Source organism: Orbicella faveolata, unplaced genomic scaffold (assembly GCF_042242905.1).
Source record: "Orbicella faveolata isolate gen_17 unplaced genomic scaffold, um_ofav_v1 contig_13, whole genome shotgun sequence".
Taxonomy (NCBI): domain Eukaryota; kingdom Metazoa; phylum Cnidaria; class Anthozoa; order Scleractinia; family Merulinidae; genus Orbicella; species Orbicella faveolata.
The window spans coordinates 21,217,686-21,226,321 of record NW_028301540.1 but is presented as its reverse complement, the minus strand read 5'-3'; the positions used below and the strand labels follow the sequence as shown (position 1 = coordinate 21,226,321).

The window sequence follows — 8,636 nt, the reverse complement described above, 5'->3', positions numbered from 1 at the left end:
GGAACTTGTCCCACGAACAGTTCACACGAAGCGTTTTGAGTAAGAAGTCGCAGGGACTTCAATTTCAAACTGGTTCGAATTCGTGGGACTAGTAGCAGGGACCAAAGTTTGGTCCCTGCGACTAGATTTTGAAGCAAAAATGATTAGTTCACACAATGGGACTTGTGCCCGCGACTTGTTGCAGGGACTAGTGGCAGGGACTAGTACCCTCGTGTGTGCCGACCTTAAAGGTTAAGAAAACTGCCGCGACGTAAGAAACTGTAAGATTTCGGCGAATCCGGGAAATTTGTATATTTTAACGTCAACAGTCCGGGATCCTGGCTGAGAACAGGGAAAAATCTAAACGTGCTGAACACGTAAATATACTGTGTCACTTGTATTATCCACTCAGTGATTCAGTATTACCTATTACTCCTGCAACTACAATGTCCACTTACAACAGTCAATTATTTTGGATCGTACAATAGCACGCAACTACAAGGGGTCAAGTAGGCTTTGGTACATTATGCTAGTATTTTTTCGAGCATTTTAGTGAGGCAAAAGCATTAAGCATTATTCGAGCATATTAGTGGCATTTTCCCGGAAAATTAATTGTTTTCCACGTACCGAATACGAAAACATAAAGACTTAATGCCACCCTAATACGGCCGAGTGGAGACTAAGGAGAGGTCAGCGGTAGTCAAATCAAATTAAAAGATCATTATTAAAACTATTACATACGTTGAGTTATACTACGTATATGTCTTTTAAGCACCCTGAGCTGTTAATTGTGTTAAAACGTTAAAATGTTTAAAATTAAAAAACCCTATGTATGAACATTAACCGAGCATTTTAGTGACTTTTTGGGAGAAGACCGAGCATTTTAGTGGGAAAAATGGAGCATTAAGGTGGAACAGTTTTAGTAGGGAAATATAAGCATAATGTACAAAAGCCTAGGGTCAAGCGCCACGATACAGTAGCTTTCGTTGCAAAATCAACTTGCGGATTTTAATTAATTGGCAAATGTCAGTGGAGACCTTGAATTTGACGTCAACAGAAAATCATATGAATTGCACGCTAGTGTAAACCCAGCAAACAAACCAAAAAAAAAAAATTCAGCAGACCTATAGCCCCAAGTTATTGTGTAGGGAGGGGGGGGGGGGGGGGGAGGAAGGGGGTTGATTGACAGATTAAAGAGTCATTAAAGTAAACACAGTTTGCAGGTTAGGCTTGTTTTTCGCAGCAGGCCGAGCACGGGCGAAAACAAATGGCATCATCGCAAAGCACGTGCACACGAGACGGTTTGGTTTTTAGTTGTGCTTCTGGACCGTGCAATGATCAATAACGTCGCCTGTTTCGTCGGGATGCGAGATGACGTGCTATTGTGCTTTTGTTACATAACTGGGACAATTATTCATTCTGTTCACGAACACGACTTTTGAATCGCGTTGGCTTGGGGATGTTTACTGTGGGAACAGCTTTATTTCATTGGCTGTATTTTGACTACATTTCAATTCCGGGGATTAGTTGATTAGTTCTAGTGGAGACGCCTCAGCTCCTACGCAGACACTCTTCCTCTCCCCCCCCCCCCCCCTCCCCATGAATAGTTCAGTCTGTATTCAGTCGAAATTGTTTGGAAGAGTACTCTAGAGCCATAAGAGTAAGCCTGAACCAAGGAACGGCAATATAAATGTTTTGTACTTTTATTCGTCAGCGGAAATATTAGAATCGGTCGCTGGTTGCACGGAGTTTGTTTATGATAAATCAGCACGCGATTGGAAATGTCAGCTAATATCCGTGCTTCCAGCTTAGAAAACTGTATGTAAATTATACTTTTAGAAATTGGCTTTTGTGCTTAAACATGACCAGTAAATGTGAAAGTGTTTAGCATGAAGTTTGTAGGCTTTTGTACATTATGCTAGTATTTTTCGAGCATTTTAGTGAGGCAAAAGCATTAAGCATTATTCGAACATTTTAGTGGCATTTTGCCGGAAAATTAATTGTCTTCCACGTACCGAATACGAGAACATAAAGACTCAATGCCACCCTAATACGGCCGAGTGGAGACTAAGGAGAGGTCAGCGGTAGTCAAATCAAATTAAAAGATCATTATTAAAACTATTAAATACGTTGAGTTATACTACGTATATGTCTTTTAAGCACCCTGAGCTGTTAATTGTGTTAAAACGTTAAAATGTTTAAAATTAAAAAACCCTATGTATGAGCATTAACAGAGCATTTTAGTGACTTTTTGGGAGAAGACCGAGCATTTTAGTGGGAAAAATGGAGCATTAAGTTGGAGCATTTTAGTGGGGAAATAAAAGTATAAGGTACAAAAGCCTAGAAGTTTGAAGGCAAATGCAAATATTTTAGTCCCATTAACCTTGTGAGTCTACGGAAACTGTACCGTCACGCAACGTATCAACAAATCATGGTTTATAGAGGGGACCTCAACTTACTAACCATAAATACACAGGAAAATACTGGACTTTGTCATGATGCTATATCAGTCCGTAAAACTTCGGTTGTTGATATGAAAATGCTTATTTTAGCAATAGACCGGAGTTGAAAATAATGAAATCATGCAAGTATAAAATTTCTTCCGACAGTTGCAGACTGCGCTGCACGACATTGTTTACCCGAATTTTATTTTCCGCAGAAATTGTCGGCTAGATGGAAAACGCGGGGCCCGGGTCCCGGGATGTGGAAAACACGAGGTCTGGTGGAAAAACCACGAGTTCTGGTGGAAAACACGGGATCTGGTGGAAAACACGGGGTCAGGTGGAAAACACGGAGTCTGGTGGAAAACACGGGATCTGGTGGAAAAACCCGCGTGGTCTGGTGTAAAACACGGGATCTGGTAGAAAACACGGGGTCTGGTGGAAAACAAGGGATCTGGTAGAAAACACGGGGTCAGGTGGAAAACACGAGGTTTGGTGGAAAACCCACGAGGTCTGGTGGAAAACACGGGGTCTGGTGGAAAACGCGGGATCTTGTGGAAAACACGGGGTCAGGTGGAAAACACGAGGTCTGGTGGAAAACACGAGGTCTGGTGGAAAAACCCATGAGGTCTGGTGAAAAACACGGGATCTGGTGGAAAACACGGGATCTGGTGGAAAACACGAGGTCAGGTGGAAAACACGGGATATTGTCGCACACACTTATTACACATATACAAATCTTGCCATAGAAATTTTATTCCACCCAAACGTAGATTGAACACGGTAACTGAAAATAACAAAATTACAAACACGTGAATGAACATAAAATAACTAACAACGACCGAATATGGAGAATGCAGAGTGTTAGCAAACAGATTTTTTAATGCTGGGGCGAAGCTGTTAGCGTACTCTGTGCTACATCCAACTACAAACTCTTTTCTCTTCTGGACTTTTTTTTTACAAACTAAAACTCGCGATTATATAGCTACGCATTAGCAAGCTGTACAGCGATTGGCTAATACGGTGTTTCCGAAATAAGACAAAGAATAAAGAAACAACGATACCTGCGGTAAACGGCGTTTTGGGCTTGGCCAAAAGATAGTGAGAATTATCTCGATCACGTATGGTCAAGGGAATCGCGGTTTCCGCAGTCCCTAAATCATACGTGCACGTACTAACTCTGAGAAAGCTGACGTTGCTAAATTACTAACCCTAATCAACCAATATTCTTATGAATTACTAAAACTGATCAACAAATATTCTCAGCAACGTTTCTAGATGCACAACCTTGGCGGGTTAACCCCGCGGGTCAGATGCCGCCCCGGGCTCCTTTGATCATTTTGGTCACCTGTTTTCCAGTGTTCAAAGGTTAATCGATCTCCTGGACCGCGTTGTGGGTTACCGAAAAGGAAATAGTTATTCTTGCCAAAACATAGCGTAAGACACGCAAGGAAACTCTTTTGATAACAACATTTTCTCGTGGGAACTTTTGCCCGAAACACGTGCGGAGATTAACGTGACAAGGTTGTTTGTTCGGCTTTCTGTAACGCTTGTTTGCGTTACTCATATGAAGGCTAGAATTTCATAAAATATTCTTTAACAAGAGAAAAGGCAAAGCGAAATAAACGAGGAAACTTACAAGATGAATGTGACGAACCCCAAAAACCAAAGACGAACTATAAAACTAAAGCAAATACAAACAAGGCGTGCACAGAAACTAAAACCGCTATTGATTAATTACGCGCGAACCGAACACATAGAGTATGCACATGGACATAACATGTACAAAAGGCCACAAAACAAAGGCAACTAATTACGCGAAAACTTGACACCAAACATGAAGCTATGAAAAAAATTCTGGCGCCTACATTCCGGCCCCTTTTAAAAATGCGAAGGTGTAAACCTTGTATTTACCAACGAAACAAACAGAAATTAATCAAGCGGTAGTCACTCAAAGTCTAGACGCCTTACAATAACAACAAAGAATACTGCTATAAAGCGTCATTTTCTAGTGTTTCCCTTGAAGGCGAGTCACACGATCTTTAGCAGTCACGCAAACAATAACAGTCACGTAATTTTCGCTTCAAGTTGCTCAGTTGACTCTTGTAGGCACAGCTTCCTGATAGGGCGTTCCTAAGTCAAAGTCTCTAAAGTTGCTCTTAGCTTGCTCCGATAAACAAAGTTTGCTGACTGGACGTTCCAGCATCGACTTATTTGTCTAAGACGGCCAAAACGGTCGACGTATTTACGACTATGTAGTGCCTAGGCTCTCGATTTATCGGACAAAAATGTACGCCTTTCTAATCCCCCCCTCGTCAAAAAACCTTCCTGAAGACGACTGAACACTCTTGGACAAAAACAATACTTAGCAGGGGAGGTAGGAGAAAATTGTTTAATCCAGGCTTAATGAATAAATTAAGGTAATTCCCCTGAAATAAAACAGCACATAGATTTTTGTTCAAACTTTGTCCAAAGAATATTTATCATATGAGAACTTAGATTATAAAATAAAAAAAGGGGGTACCCATGCTCGTTAAGGAGCAGTGAGGCATTGAAAATGTCCCTTTTTAGCGTTATTTAATGTTTATTACAAGAACGCATTCCAAGTTATTGTAAACCCTTGGTGAGCCCAGACTCATGAAAACACGCCTCAAAATACAGTCAATACTTTTGTCGGACACAAACAAACTTTTTAAGTTTGATTTTGACAGACAGCTGAATCTTTGTTAAAATATTGGAACCAAATTGCTTGCCACGGCTATCAAACTGCAAAATAGAAAAGACTACAGTGCAGCTGTTATTTTTCTTATTTATTCAATTTTCAAACGCAAAGCTAATGATTAGTTGATTAAAATGACTGAAAAAACATTCGGGGTGCCTGAGCTCATTAGGTAGCTATAGCCATTTTCAACTGACAGAACTCAATATCAAGGCAAATCCGCCATGTTTTCAATGTGCGCGTGCACGAACGCGCGCTAATGACGCCATAAATTATGCGCAGTAAGGATGCGCAATGCAATGCTGGGGAATGACCTTAAGATGGCTCGATAGAGTTATGCAAGATCACGAAGCGCGCGCCAGTGACAGCAATCGAAAGTTAATATCCTCTTTCTTTTCGCTATTTTCCAAATCAAAGCTACTGAAACAGAACCAACAAGGGCCAAAATTTGCTGTACAACAGTCAACTCTGAAATCAAGACTTTTAGTCTCAAATTAAAACTACTCGAACATTGCCATTAACTGATGTCTGTTTGGCTTTGATTTCAATTTTCTTCAATTTCCTTCGGTAAAATGTGCTGATATTCTCCAACTGGGTAGAGTCTGACAAGAAGAAACTTTTAAAATCCAAAAAAGTAGGGGTTGTCAAGGTAGTTTTTTCGTTTTTAGCATTTTTGCGCTTTTTTGGCTGAGCGAAAACCTTGTCTTACAAATTTTTCTTATAAATTGACAGCGAGGAAAGCTAAAAAGGTATAACATCACTGTCAAATTTTAAGGAATTTCACCGAAGGAAATTCGAGAAATCTTCGGGGAACTCTCTATTTGTTCACCTCAATGGCAATTACGTCATCAGAATAGGAACTCGCCAAGATCGCTATTTGGGCATGCGCGAACTTTCGAACCACGCGTCGAGAACGAATGTGCAAACACGGGCAGTCACTTATCTTTGACGTTTTTATACAAAATGCTTTTGACCTGAAAGTCTGTTGAGGACATACCTTAATTCATTATGTCGCAGAATCTTTGGAAATCTCTTCGAAGTGTTTCAAAATAGCGGAGACTATTCTCGTCGTGTTTGTGATCCTTGGAAGCGATGAGCGACTCGACAATAGCGGTTTCGTCAAAAAAAAAAAAAAAAAAAAAAAAAAAAAAAAAAAAAAGACAAAAAAGACAAAGCAAGACCTTTCCGTCCAAACCGTTGGTACAAATTCTTCAAATCCTCATATCTTAGGCCACTGCCAGCAATTTTTTCGGCGATGCTTTGTTTTATTGGGCTATCCGCATGACCTGGGTTGCACAGCTTTCCTCGAAAGGACAGGAGTCTCTGATGACGGTTGTCAAGATATTTCAGGTCTTCGGCGGCATCCTTGACAGAGATAACAGAACTTCTGTTCACCAGCATTTCATCAGACAAAGCCAGCCTAGACGAAAGTAAGATTCTTCGAAGAGCGATCACGTCCCCTAGGGCGTCGTGGACGTCAAAGGTTGTTTGAAATAAATGTTCGTAAACAGAACTCTGGCCAGGCTTTGGATATTGACCTTCGGTGTTTTGGAGGGAAGAGTGCTTGCTTTTGATGAGTGACTTCAACAGTGTCAGAGTGTCTGCAAACCGGATGGAACTGATGGAACTGAGCTCCGCGATAAAATTTTCGCCACCATTTCGAAGAAGAATTGGAATATCAAATGTCTCGACGTTGTGTCCAGCCAAGGTTGTGCAAACGGGCTTTGTGGACCGTGACGAAGCTGAATCAATGCTGGACCTCAAAAAAGTCAAGAACTGCCTAAGTGCTTGCGATAACTCAAAGGCTTCTACGGATCGATTATCTTTAAAAAGTCGACGGATTCCATTGACAGTTTTAACTGTAAGTTTGTTGACCTTTGACGTGTGAGAATCTGTGTCCCTGTTTGACGGAATATAGCATGAGAGTTGTTTGTCTGACCTATCCACGGCAGCGAGCTGGCATACTTCTGCTGATTTTCCCGTTGAATTTGTCTCGATGTCAAATAAAACAACCTGATAAAATTTACTGTCATTAAATTTTTCCTTTTGAACTTTGGGTCTGGAAGTGTATTTCGGAACTACATTTTCGTACTGTTCTTGTTGTTGTTTCGTGATAGCAGCGTTTATGCTGTAAAGTTCAGTGATTGAAAGCAGAATTGTTCAAGTCCATTGCTGTCGTAGAAGAGTTTAGGTTTAAGCCAATGCCAGTTTCATACATGGTACCTTCTTTGGCCTCTTTTTTCGAGGTTTCTGAAATCTTGTGTTTGTTTCATTGTCATCGCTTGAATGCAACTGTTGACTTCCTTTGTTTGTCCATCGCACTTTTCTTGTCCATTTTCGTAGTATGGTCTACACAGAAAACACCTGACTCTCTTTTAAGTGCTGCTAGAGTTTGAGGAATGTACCTGTAACCTAAATTTTCTTGAGAGACACTGCAGGACACTCGATAATCATTGCTTTCACTTCCCCCGTAAAAGCGAATTTTGGGGTTCTTCGAGACCACCACACTGTTCAGAGACTCGTTACGCTGTGAATTTGCCACAGGTGCAAATTTGTTGATAACAAAGTCTGTGCTATATTCATCAAAGAGAGACTTCTGGGCTAATTGAAGGCTATCTCCCCTAAGGTCTTTACCAAAGGGAAGATCTCTGTGACAATAATGTGAAGGGTCTTTCTTGTGCCGACACCATGTTTCTCTACAACCAGAGTGGTCACAAAATGCATGAGGCACAATGCTTTGAATTGCAGATTTCATGTTTGTAGCAGCCCCTTTGTTTTGTGCAATACAGTATGTAAAGGACTTGACAAGGTAATTTATGACTTTCTGTGACAACACCGAACTGTTGGGAAACTTACTTCGTTGGCTCAAGTTGTATGGGCGTGTTGTAAGGGATCTTTTTATGTGAACTGTGTCATTCCATTTTTCCACACCGTAGGGTACCTTTGCTTTAGGTGAGATTCAGTTGTTGAATCATCATATCCAGAGTAAATTGAAAATCTGACATTTGATTCAGTTACCTTATCGAAAACTTCAACTGCAGTTTAAGGTTCCTTTGACTTTGAAGAGTCCGAATGATTTTTTCTACAGTCGTGGTCTTTTGGTTGTTTTCCCCCCTTTTTAGCTTCATCACAGGAGCGGCACATTTTATTTTTCGTTGTGTAGTCAAGGACCTTTCCAGTTGAAAGGCCCATGATGTCCGGTATTAGAGTTGAAGCTTCGCCCCCGTTTCTACCACCTCATGTCGTAAGAACAGGCAATGGGTACCAAATTGTTCTCGTCCGGCTTGTTACAATTTTCGATTGCCTTCTCTCGTTCACGGTTTGAAATTGTTGGCAACTATTTTTGGCTACTAGTACCATTGCCTTTCCAGCTTCCCTTTCCCGATTTTTAAAAGTTGATAAGTTCATTGCAGGCACATTGAGGGTTGAAAGTAAATTGTTTAAATAGGTGTTGCCCACTCCTGTATGTAAACAACCAAGGGCAGCTCTCGTGTTCA

General features: G+C 40.9%; 1 pseudogene; it reads right to left on the bottom strand.

Moving 5' to 3' along the window:
* Positions 1-5,804: 5,804 nt before the first annotated feature.
* Positions 5,805-8,386, bottom strand: LOC149115555 (uncharacterized; annotated as a pseudogene).
* Positions 8,387-8,636: the final 250 nt, after the last annotated feature.